General features: G+C 35.9%; 1 long non-coding RNA gene across 1 annotated transcript; it reads right to left on the bottom strand.

Annotated features, from left to right (window-relative positions):
- Positions 1 to 190: 190 nt before the first annotated feature.
- On the bottom strand, positions 191 to 12,063 carry LOC140344867 (uncharacterized). The gene is made up of 3 exons (XR_011923690.1): positions 12,001 to 12,063; positions 363 to 398; positions 191 to 236 (listed from the first exon to the last, which is right to left on the bottom strand). It is a non-coding gene; the product is annotated as an uncharacterized lncRNA (long non-coding RNA).
- Positions 12,064 to 13,319: the final 1,256 nt, after the last annotated feature.

Raw genomic sequence — 13,319 nt, 5'->3', positions numbered from 1 at the left:
CAACCTGTGGCTTACTGTAGAATACTAAATGTCAACAGCAGCATGTGAAGATGTTCATATCAATGCAGGACAGCAGTAACTGTGAGCTAAGCTGTATTCCTGATACATGGCCACAGACATTTGTTAGTAGTTAGCAATCATTTCACAGCCCACTTAAACAATAAGAAAAAGTTTTTTTTAAAAAAACCTACACGTTCCCCTTTTGGACCTCTGTCACCTGGTCGCCCTGGCGCTCCCTGAAAAGTAGAAAAAATAATTTATTGAAGAGATTTTGGAAAAATACAAAAATCGAAGATTGGAACAGAAATGTTATTGTTTGTTCACTGAAGTTATTACAAGCAATGAAATTAAACATGACTCACCGCTGAACCTGGTAATCCATCATTTCCGTTTCTTCCCTAGAAATGATATATGGAATTTAAGTCATTGAATTGCATTGCATAGGCGCACATGAGTTTTAGATCATCAGTTCTCTTTCCTCATCAAGCTTTGAAAAAGCACACACTGTGTACCCAGGAAGGGTGATTATAGCAGCTATTTGTCAAAGTCTAGAAGTTACAAAACTGATAGAAACCATGCTCAACAAACAAGATTTTTTTTTTTGCTAGGTAATAATTCAATTAGTGTTACTTTTTTTTAGCCAAAAGAGCATAGAACAGGTGACAAAAATAAATACATTCTACTTGTTACAATACATTAAAATTAAAATACACAAAACAATAATTCAAATGGCTGTGTAGGCGGTTTATATAATTTAAAAACCCTTATTAAATGCATTCCCATAATAGTTTATAAAATCACATTTTATTCATTTTCCTTGCTTTACAAAAAGTCAAGGTATAATAAACATGCAGTAATACCAGTTGTAGTAGTAAGATAGTAAAAATCATAATTTTTTATTGGTATTTATATTGGTTTTTACTATATCATATAGGATATTCAGTTGATCTATAGCCTGGATTTGTGTACAGAGATCCCAAGGAAGCACTAGCCCATACCACTAAGCAATTTAAATGGGGTATTTAGAGGATAGGTCTATTTTTTCTACTGTACAGGTTTAAAACCCCTGTCAGGTTCCCTATTTCTACCAAAACTAAAAAAAGGTGTTGAATTTTTCCCAGCAGAAACAAACCACGCTTAGGAAAAATGTAAACATTTTGCTAAACCTGGCTGTGCTGCCAAAAGTTGAGATGCACTGCAGTCCAGTCTTTTTTGTTTGCATCATTTAGAAAGCAGAACTAAAAAAAAACAAAAAACACATACAATGTGCATTGTCAATTATTGTTAAACTATACATTTTGTTTACCTCTTAGTTAATTTATCTCAATTTAAGAGCCCCACAACCTTGAGTGGACCTGAATTTAAGACCTTTAGCTGCACAGATGATGGATAACCACTATAAGGAATATAATCAATTAAAAAAGATTTCTGCTAAGACAAGGGGGTCTATTCATAAATGTTTTCCCCCTATATTCAACTAACTTTTGCCCTAAATCATGAATTTAGACAAGGCAGCAATTTATTTGTTTCTATCAATGCATCAATATACAGAATCAGGCTACTGTAAAACGGTTTAATGTTGTTTTTTTTTTCTTCATAAAATACTGAATTTTCTCAAATGCTCTCCAAATGTGAATGAAGGAGCCAGAGTTTCTGCAACACAATTGTGGAAGACAGCAAAAGAGAGTGCTGTGTCTGAGCTAGCTAAATAGCCAGGGATGGTTAAGAGGCTATTTCCTGTTTGGCCGGCTGGTTGGACGAAACTGATAAAGCTTGGTAGCGTAGGCACACCCAGAGTCAGAACTTCCTGCATGCACAGGAGAGAGATGCCAATATATACATATATTATATATCTATATACAATAACTAAAAACAGTTCATATAATTAATAATTACATTCAACATTTTGTATAGGGTTAAAGTAGGAAAGAAACAAAGCTTTGGAGTTGGAATACATAAGGAATTAACAATGAACTTGTGGTACTGTAAGAGAGCGGATTATTGAGCAGTACTAAAACCAAACATACATTTTGCTTTTTCGCTTTTTATATCATCTTAAGTTTTTGTATTTTGTACTTTTTGAGCACTACCTTCAAACTAAATACCATGGCAACTACAGCAGTACCACAGTATGAATTAAAAAAATAAATGGAATTTTAAAGTATCTTTATATCTGAAGAACAGAATCATTGTGCATAGAGGGAAAACATAATTATTACATGCCCCAAAACTGTTAAGATAAGACAGTAGGTAGCTTCTTTCCCTTTGATGGATTATAGTGAACACACGGTAAGAACACAGAAGTATATAAATTATTGATGCAAACATTATAGAGTTTTTATATAACTCAGAAAGTGAAGGAGGAAAAGCAACCATTAAAGTATGTTTAAATATTTTAAAGGAATATTAAAAATAATTAAAAAAGACACAGTTCTGCATATATTCTAAAATCCTAGGTATATTAACAATACACATCAAAGCCAAAACACAAGAAAACCAACATAGTAAAACACTTAGCATTTATTTATAAATGATTTTACCCAAGATTCACTTAAATTTCACATATTTTCATACTCAATTCAATTAGAAAATTATGAAGTTTGATTAAGTTGACTCACAGATTTCTTGTTAAATTGGATACTTTTTGGATAAATTTTGGGTGAAGATGTTTATAAATAGACCTCTGAAAGCTGTTTTATTGGCTTTATTTAAGATGTATATTCCATTCTCAATTTTCTTCAATTCATTTCTTCGGTATCAAGCCATTCCAAGAATGTGAGATTACTTTAAACATGTGTTACTTTAGCAACTGAGTAATTTTTGAACACGTCATTTTGATTTGGTAAATCAAGACTATTAAATAATACACTGGAAATATAAAGCTGTATACATGATTTTAGCACTGTAAGTATAACATTGTCAATTAAATGACCATGTGTGCACTAATAAAAACCTTGTCCTATATAAAGAGATATCAGACGATGCCTGTATCTTGCTATGTGTAAGAATGCTAACTTCCTGATAGAGGGGGCTCCATGCTGAAGGAAATATGAACATCTGCAAAGAGTCAGTGCTGCAAACTCATCATGTAATTATGGGAATAAACATTGGATTAAGGCAGAAAAAAATAAGGTGAAGCTAGAAACAGAAGAATGATATGGCTGAAATAAGTAACTCACTATTTTGTAAATGACTAGTATTGTTAGTTCATCGTGTAACAGAGATAAACAAAGACAGGCATGTTTGAAGTCCAGCCTGTGTTAATACCATGGCTCTTTCTTATAGGCTCCTCCAAAGGTGAAACAAGGAGGGACGTGTGTTATTCACAGATTTACAGCCTTACCAGGTGAACATAAAGTAAAAAATTCTGCAATAGGACAGCAGAGACAACATCTGGACTGAAAAGCAACATTATATGTATTTGTTTTTTTTAGGAGGGGTTAAGAAAGTTTCAATATGGCAGGGAATACTCTTTAGGCCAAGATGACTGTTCCAGAACAAACATTAGCTCAATGCTGTAAACATTTATACAGTTTCCATTTTTATAAGAGTCAGGCACATAGAAGAATACAAAAAATAGGAAGGCCCACGCATGCCCAAACCAGGTAAAATCTATACTCAACCCAACATTTGAAAACTTAACTAACCCCTGCATTGTAACTGTCCCAAAAACCCCTGCATGTACAGTGTGCCTTTATTCACTTTGTCGCTGCAAGCAAGCATACATGCCAGTCAGTTATGCAGACCTCCAACCCATCCCATATTTTCTGAAATTTTCCTGGGATTTAAACATATTCTGGATTCCCACTGATTTGGCTTTTGAAGTAGTATTCCAGTGCCTATAGCTAGTCTATGCATTTATTGACCAGCGGAGTGATCTTCTAGCAGGAAATATATGAGCCAACAGCTGTCCCCACTAAACACCAATGCTAAAAGGTGGGAGGAAAACACATATCCTAAAATCACTAACCACTGATGTCATAAGGTAGTGGGGGGACATCACTGAACACCAATGCCAAAGGGGGTTCAATTGACCACCAATACCTCTGAAGGGGCAATAACACCACTGACCACCGATGCCCTTGGATGGGGGAACTAAACTAACCATCAATGGCTTTGGGAGAGGGACATGGACAACCAATGCTTTTGGAAGAAAGAGGAGAAAACAACACTGACCACCAATGTTTTAAAAGGGGGGAGGGGATTAACACACCATTCTCTGTGTTGAAAGTGAGAGAGTGGGGTTAGACCACTGACCACCGATGCCTTTAAAGGATGTGGGAACTTTTTGGGCCCCATTCAAGTCATAGTGTTCCACTGCGGTACATTTAATGAACGTTACTGTGCGGTGGGTTAAGGTGTCAACACACCACAGCATATCAAAAGTCAGGCCAAACCATAGCATAAGATGTTTCTCCTGACACTGCTGGTTGGTGGATCCTCACTGATTGGAAGTGTCTGGTAAGGGGGGAGTGGGGTTAATGAGCAGACCACCATTGCCCACGGATGTAGATGCTGGTAGAGTGGATTATTTCTCCCACTGACAATGATAATGGGGAGTTCTTTAACCATTCTAAGTCATGTTTAGGTCTGCAAAGGTCTTTGTATTTTTCCTCCAACTGACTGCTGATCCTATAACCTTTTTGCCTAATGCAGAAGAGAAAGTTATACATACTATTGAACGTTATGTTGTGATCTGTGTTCTACTCCTGACCTCTGAATTCTTTTTGCAATGTTTTACATTATGCAACCCCCCCCCTTCCTTCCCATGTTACTTATGTAATATAGACCTGATTTCTGCACTGTGTTAGCAATGCTGTACATTCCATAATCTAACTATGCACAATTCTTTTCTTGAAACAAAGCTTCAGCTTTTTAGAAAAATGTTGTAAGAACAATACACGATCATCAATAAGGTCTGTATATTACTACTCCACTAAAATGATCAGACACTGCATATACTCATTATCTTTTTAAGAATCATTTTTAATAGAAATAACTGCATTCTAAAAATATACTTATCTTCTAACATGATATAATTTGTTCTGACAGAAGCAAAAGACACTTCATTAGCCCCTCTGTTTGGACCTCTATTTACAATGGAATGTGATAAGGGTTTATGCGAAATTTTAACTGATGATGTATAGTAATATAACATAATGTTCATTTGCTAATAAAAAGCCACTAGATGGTAGTATTGTATATGTGAATAAAATTAGCTCAGTTCTTAAAGCTTTGAATATCTCCAAAAGCTAGAATACCGTGGAATCAAAGTTCATTGAAACTTTTGCCTATTAAATCATCAATTGATACGCTTGTGAGCTAAATAAGAAATGTAAGGTTTCTGAGTTTTATAGCTTTCAATAGTTAAGTGGCAATGGTTTTGCTGCACCAGTGTTAAGGGCTCTACAATTTTGTAGCTGCACAACTAAGAATATAGTCTTCCTTTCTAGCTGCTGCATGCCTGCGGATGGCCAGTAGCTGCCAAGTTGGCACTGATAAATGTATTTCCTTTCTATTACTTGGCTAACATATATGGTCTGAATCTTACTGTATACTAGAAATAAACTGAAAATGTTTAAAATGGCCTGCTACTGCTAGTTTGCTTACAAAAACCTCCTGTGCACAATTATTCAAAACCTACATAACTCAAAAGTCATTAGCTACTATTAGACCAAAATAGTGTAACTAAATTTAGAAATAATCATGGATAATAATAGGGTCTGAATGAATACAAATCAGAAACTGAACACAAACAGGAAAAAGACATACAGGAGTTTTAACTATATCCTACTGCATCCGAAATAAGAAAGAAAAAGTTTTCTTCAAAAACAAATTTTGCGCTTTATTATATGAAATACAGTGAGGGAAAGAAGTAATTGATCCCCTGCTGATTTTGTACGTTTGCCCTCTGACAAAGAAATGACCAGTCTATAATTGTAATGGTAGGTTTATGAGACAGCTAGCTGTGAGAGACAGAACAACAACAAAGAACTCTCAAAAACCCAGTGCTCAAAACTCAGATCACATTCCAAACTAGCCACCATGGCCAAGAGCAAATAGCTGTCTAAGGATGTCAGGGACAGGATTGCAGACCTACACAAGGCTAGACTGGACTACAAGACTATGGCCAAGCAGCTTGGTGAGAAGGCTACAACAGTTGGCCCGATAATTCGCAAATGGAAGAAACACAAAATAACTGTCAGTCTCCCTCGGTCTGGGGCTCCATGCAAGATCTCCCCACGTGGAGTTGCAGGGATCATGAGATTGGTGACGAAGCAGTCCAGAACTACAGGGGGGGACTTGTCAATGATCTCAGGACAGCTGGCATCGTAGTCACCAGGATAACAATTGGTTACACACTGAGCCGTGAAGGCCTGAGATTTTGTAGAGCCCGCAAGGTCCCCCTGCTCAGGACAGCACATGTACAGACCCATCTGCAGTTTGCCAACAAACATCTGAATGATCCAGTGTAGAACTGGGTGAAAGTGTTGTGGTCAGATGAGACCAAAATTGAGCGCTTTGGCATCAACTCAATTTGCCGTGTTTGGAGGAGGAGGAATGCTGCCTATGACCCCAAGAACACCATTCCCACCGTCAAACATGCAGGTGGACACAATATGCTTTGAGGGTGTTTTTCTGCTAAGGGGACAGGCTACCTTCACTGCATCAAAGGGACAATGGACTTGGTCATGTACCGTTAGATCTTGGGTGAGCACCTCCTTTTCTCAGCCAGGGCATTGAAAATGGGTCGTAGATGGGTATTCCAGCATGACAATGACCCAAAACACACGGCCAAGGCAACACAGGAGTGGTTTAAGAAGAAGCACATGAAGGTCCTGGAGTGGCCTAGCCAGTCTCCAGACTGGTTGATAGGGAATAAAATACTTATTTCTCTCATTACAATGCACATCATGCTCTGATTTTTGAGCACTGGGTTTTTGAGGGTTTTTTGTTGTTACTTACATCTACAATAAAACTACCATTACAATTATAGACTGGTCATTTCTTTGTCAGAGGGCAAACTTACAAAATTAGCAGGGGATCGAATACTTCTTTCCCTCACTGTACTACAATTAAAAAAGTTTGTTGCTGTCACAATTAATTATGTACAAAGTAGTATCCTAAACTCCTACTCTCAATCATTGACAAGAGAATGGATTTGTGTACATACCTAATCTTTCTCTGCAAGATTTTACTAGCTAGTAAAAGATTGCATTGATTCAAACTAGCAATCTATTAGGTAAACTGGTAGAATCAATCAATAGTAAATTCGGACAATTCAGTTTACTGAGCTGGGAGATCAATATGGAGATTGTTACTATTTTGTGACAGCAATATAACAAGGCTAAATTGCAATAATCCAAGTAAAGATTTATTCCATGCACATTGTGCTTTAAAGACAATCGCATTACTGCAAAAATGTAAATGTCATGAAAACAATATAATGGAAAATCACAAAACGGTACACTTCATCTAGAATGTGCAACATGGGCACTGTCATATGACAAGTTCATCGAAATTTGCAATTCATATGCAAAGCACAACATGTTCTGACTGGGGGAAAACTGGAAGTAGGTGATGTAACTTAGTTCTCATCTGACACTGTCAGATGGGATCAAAAAGAAGATTAGAGGGAAACAAACTGGGCTACCAGCCAAATGTGATGAAGCCGAGAGTGTTCACCTGACTCATGGCTGGAAGGAGCAAGTCTAGAAGAGGCCTGTGTAAATGAATGTCATTTCAGGGGACTTACCTTAGACATCATTTCAAGAAACAATAGGAAGACAATTTATCATAGTGTTGTGGCTGCAGAGCTGGGGAACACTGATAAAAAGGAACATCGCTCAGCTGCTTGTGCTGTTTTCTTGCAATTTGTGCACCTGCTTCCCAGCTGGGAGAGAGTGTTGCTTTGTGCTGTCTAATTGAAATGTGATATTGATCTTTGCTCGGCCTAATAATGTTTTTTCATACTATACCTATACGTGCAGCATACAATCTCTTGCATGCCTGTTTTAACAAGAAAACAAATGACCCACACCAGTCAGGATGATGAGTAATGAAGCAGATCCAAAGCTGTTTCAGGAATGGGGGGGGGTGAATTTCACAACATAAACAAGTACATTTAATGGAATATTCAAATAGCAAAAGAAAAAAATTGGAAAGAGGTGCAAAACATCCAATGTTCAAGAAGGGAAATCTGTCATTTTGAACACACTGGGAGGGTAGGGGAATGAAGTATACGAGAATACACACATTACACAAACAAACTAAAGGGAACTATGTCTGAACATAAGGTATCTGAAGAACAGTAATATCATCACTTATGTGTGTTGTGTCTAAGGATTACACTAAAAGAATTCTAAGATTTTTTACATTAAGTGGAAGTAGCACTGTCAGTAAGGTTGAAAACCAAAGTGTGAAAAAACAAAAAAAAAATAAATAAATAAAAAAAACTTAAAGAGAAACCACAGGCACAAAATTGTATTAAATAATTTTAGCTCTGGCTGTAATTCTGGCTCAGTGTCAATATCATCTGACTGATCTGCTAGACACTAGTATTTCTATTTTCTAATATTTAGTTAGTATACAAAGCACTAACGTACTCCCCGCATTTTCTAAATTAATGAGTGGAAACAGGAACATTTCTGCTCTGACATGGTGTCACTGTTCCTTTAGGCAGTCATATCACCATGGTGTCCTGACCACTGCTCTGCTAGTAATTTATTAATATGTTGATTACTGCCCCATTTACTGCTTGACATCTTCCCGCCAGGAGCCTGCACAATTTCACAATACAGTAGATGTCAAATTTTCAGAGTTAGCCAAAAGATATCACCCAAATGGAAACTATTTCTTTGCTGTTGCGGACTATTGTTTTTTGGCAATGTGAAAATGTGTGGATGTACTTTACAAAACATACAAATAAATGTATTTAGTCAAAATTAATTTTCCCCCCTTTTTAAGTCACATTTTATTTCAGTTACACGTTCTGTTATCTGCTCTAAGTATGATGCTCTTAGTTCTGCTGGTAAAGAAAGCAAACAAGAAAGCCTGATGAACAGTATAATATATGTTATAAACAGCTCCAGGTAAGTGCATAAAACACTCTTCAGTTCACTTACACAGTCCTTCAACAGTAATTAGTCAAGAAGTAAAATTACTGGAAATGCATTATATATTGAGCTGTCACATGAAATCATCCAGAAGTAGATATGCATGTTCCTGTGATATGATGAAAAAGTAGGGAAAGAAGCCAGGCAAGCTGTCAGAAAATAGCTCACAGGAGTTATCAATGTAATAATGTTCATTAAGAGCATATATGGGGGTGACATTGGCAGAGAGTCTGCAGGATTTCAGGCATTAAAAAGTGTTGTTATATCTTCAGGGCTGGATTTGTACTTGTCCCCCCCCCACTACTCTTAAAGCAGGCTACTAAGGCTATGTTCAGACTGGCTGTGAGGTTGCAGAGTGGGTACCCCTTCCTCATGCCAGTGACCCAAAGAACATGAATAGGGGCGGCAGTAAGAAGTTCAGTACCTGCTCTCTGCCCAGCTATTGACTGAGACTCAAATCCAGTCGAACAGTCTGTACTTGCCAAAACAGTGCAGTTAGAGGGACTGAGGTGCGCCCCCCCTGGTCGCCATATTGCCCTAGGCCATGGACTGGATGGCCTATCCAGAAATCTGGTCCTGTATGCCTACCATGTGCTTTGCAGCCATATAAGCATTGAAATGTATGTGTATTAGTAAACAGACATTTAGCTAGCCTATGTGTGTTTTCAACTGTGTAATAAACTGGTTGAGCTGAATTGCTTCTTTATGATGTTTAAAAATCAGTTACTTAGACAATGTATTGTGCCATAATAGAAAAAAACAAAAAAAAAAAGGTTAAAGTATTCAGATAAAACTCTATAGACATAGTTGATCCATGGCTGTTGTCTGAAGTTAAAAACTGTAATACCCAGTTTTTTTTTGTGCTTCTAAGGAAAGCATATAAGTAAAGAGAGGAAAGAAAAGACAGGATTTTTGGTATTATAGTGTGAAAACAATAATGATTTAATAACATATACTTTAGCCCTAGATACAACATAGACCTTTTATGCTACAGATATGGGTTATACATCATAGTACCTCATTTTTCAGGTTACAAGTTCAATCATCCTGATAAAGATATCTCATTATCTTAAATAAAGATAAAGTGATCTCAAGAACCTCTGAAGAAGCCTTGCTGGCGAAACGCATCGGGACTTGAGACCCATTATCACAAGTTGCTTTTTTTGCCTACGTCTTTATGTCTACAACTAATATCTTTATCAGGATGACCATTTTATTTGTGTACACAGAGGAAAAAAAAAAGTGTTTAGTAAATCCGCTTTTTCTTTATCCCCAGATTCCAAACCCCAATACATTCTTTAAGGGGCTTCATGCTCAGATCGGATCTTTTTGCTATTGATATACTTAAACATTTTTGGGTTTGCCTTACTTTCTTTTGCAATCTGTCTTTTATTTTCAAGTTTTGCACATTTGCAAAACAGACTTGAAACATTCCCATTTCTGTTCTGTGTTCTTTGAGGACAATATTGTCTCCCAGTCCAAGTCATGAAGAGCTGCGCTAATAGAAAATGTGCTCTCCTAACCTCCTTTCGGTCCAAATTTCCATGAAAAAAGTGCTACAATTTTTTTCATGGAAATTTATTTTTCATTGTAGGCTATAATTCTTAGGCATAACTCACCGATATTTAATAAATTTATTAATAAACTTTAACAAAACACAAAAATCTGTTCAAACAAAATAAAAAAATATTTAAACATTTATTATAACTGTACAGTAGCATATACAAATATATAAATATATATATTATATATATATATATATATATATATATATACTGATGTAGAATACACTGTGACTCAGACTAAGTCTTCAGTGACAGGAGACTCTTTGGATGGTGTTGGCGTATGTGGGTGGACAATATGTCCTTCAAGACAAAGCTCCGAGTACACACTGTTAAAGTTCCTGTTTATGCTTAAAAAAATAATTCTAGTGTGATTCATCATTTTATAGATGAGTCATTAAAGCAACATAACAAAGACATATTTAGAATACATATTTGCTAAGAAAGCACACTGCTGACAAAACTGTGGTTTTAAAAGATTTTACTTTAAATGCAGCTTCACAGAGACTTTATCAGAAGGGAAGGGGAACTGAATGCAACATGTTTATTCTTTCAATATTCCCTCTATACTCAGTACTACTACTTTGATAGTCAAATAGACTGTCAAGAATGGATCCCCAGAATAAAAAAATGTTAGGTATACTAAATAATGAAAATTTGCATGGGCAGTTTTAGGCCATAAAACCTACAAATGCCATCAGCAGATCTAAAGATATATAGGCCTTCTTAGCCTCCATGGTGACCCTTTAAAGTCACTACCATCAACAAGAAATTCAAGGAATCCCCTCCCCAAAAACACCCTCCCAGATAATAGAATCACTGGAAAATGCTGAACACTTTTTAAAGACACAGGTTTAGCATTTTCCAAAAAAAACAGAAAATCTTGGGTGAACATGATAGAGAAAATGTCCATTGCCTGACCTGTAAATAGGATGGATGTACAGGAAAGCATTTTCTATTGCAGAACAAAAGTTAGGCAAATTGTGGCGTATGACATTTTCATTTAGGCAAATCTAGTTTGAGGATTTTATGGCTGGGAAATTTAGTAAAAAATTTACATCATGTAAGGTCTTCGAGTTAAAATGACTTTATCCTTATTTCTGAGTAGAATGTAAGGCAATCTAAAAATACCTTCATACTGACATTGCTGGCTTAACTATCTCACCAACATCTAGTAAGGAAAAGTAGATAAGAAAGCATGTGAGCTTAAAACATTTTGGGGCCTTCTTCCATAGGATAGCAAATTTTTTCAGTAATTTCCTTATATACCTTTGTGCTGAGTTCCTAGAAGAAAATTTTTATTAATAAATGTTAACACTTACCGATGGTCCAGGGGGGCCTTCGGGACCAGGAAAGCCAATATCGCCTACTGCACCTCTCTCTCCCTAGAATAAAATATGTTAAAAGGTCATATGCAGTTCATATATATATATATATATATATATATATATATATATTTTTCTCATAATGCAGTCTATGATATAACAGTTTAATCTCTTTGATGTGATCATGGTGATGATTTTCATATATTTATATTAAAAATATAGTGGCAAAGATTTGTATGTGTTTCATTGGATGTTCAAATTCATAAACATTGTACTTTCTTTCTATATGGCCTCTGTTTTCAGTGTATTCATGGATTGGGGCCTGCTTAGTGCAGTGTGCACTTCAACTGTGAGTGCAAAAACTGTGACTTAACCTAGAGCAAGGAACAGGTTAAAGTAAAGGAAATTGCTTTGACGTGCAATAACTAGGTGTTATGCAAAGTTGAAAAGAATTATTCGGTATTTAGACCATCAATATCTATAACATTACAAAACATAAGTATTTTTGAAAATACATACCATAGGTCCTTGATCACCTTTTGGACCCTAAAATGAAAAAAAAACATTACTTGTTTCACTTGCTCATGTATATATAGAGGATTATGATCTGACTAGACCAGAACTCTACAGAATGGTCTGCTGCTCTTTCATTTAGTGCTTTTTATATATACCAATTTGTACCTTAATGTATAACAAAAAATACATAGAAATCAGAGTATAAATCGAGCACAGGCAGCGATTTATAATATACACATTTATATTAGGTAAAAAATGTCTAAATATAATATACAAAAGGCTTAAATATGCACATTTACCTTTTTAAAAAGTTTCTCATACATACTTTCTGCATGCAATGCTTATAATTTATGCTGGCCAAGTTTGTACACTGACGAAGTGCAAAGCTCTAATTACAAAAGAAAAGCTTCACACATTAGTATTGGAACATCTGCCACTGCATTTTAAATGTTCCCTCCACTTGTCTTTCAAGTGTTCTGCATGATTTATGTTGGACTGTATGCAGGCTGCAGCAGAATTGACAGTCAGATTGGAAGAAAGAACTGGAAAACCTTTGGAAATTGCTCATTTAAATGGCAGTAACAGAACCATCTCAACATTAATTTTATACACAGTTTGAAAAATTATCTTCAGGGTAAAAAATGGCAAATCATAAAATATAATTAAAACTGTCTGTGAAGAAAAAAACTGGAGCCTGTAGTAATGATGAGATATTCAATATACTAATGTTTTACTGCTTTTAGCACCTGTGCTCTGAAAGATGGTGGAATACATTTACCTGGTCCTACATGTAAATTTGT

Source organism: Pyxicephalus adspersus, unplaced genomic scaffold, assembly GCF_032062135.1.
Source record: "Pyxicephalus adspersus unplaced genomic scaffold, UCB_Pads_2.0 Sca109, whole genome shotgun sequence".
Classification (NCBI taxonomy): domain Eukaryota; kingdom Metazoa; phylum Chordata; class Amphibia; order Anura; family Pyxicephalidae; genus Pyxicephalus; species Pyxicephalus adspersus.
This window is presented reverse-complemented; position numbering and strand designations above follow the sequence as displayed.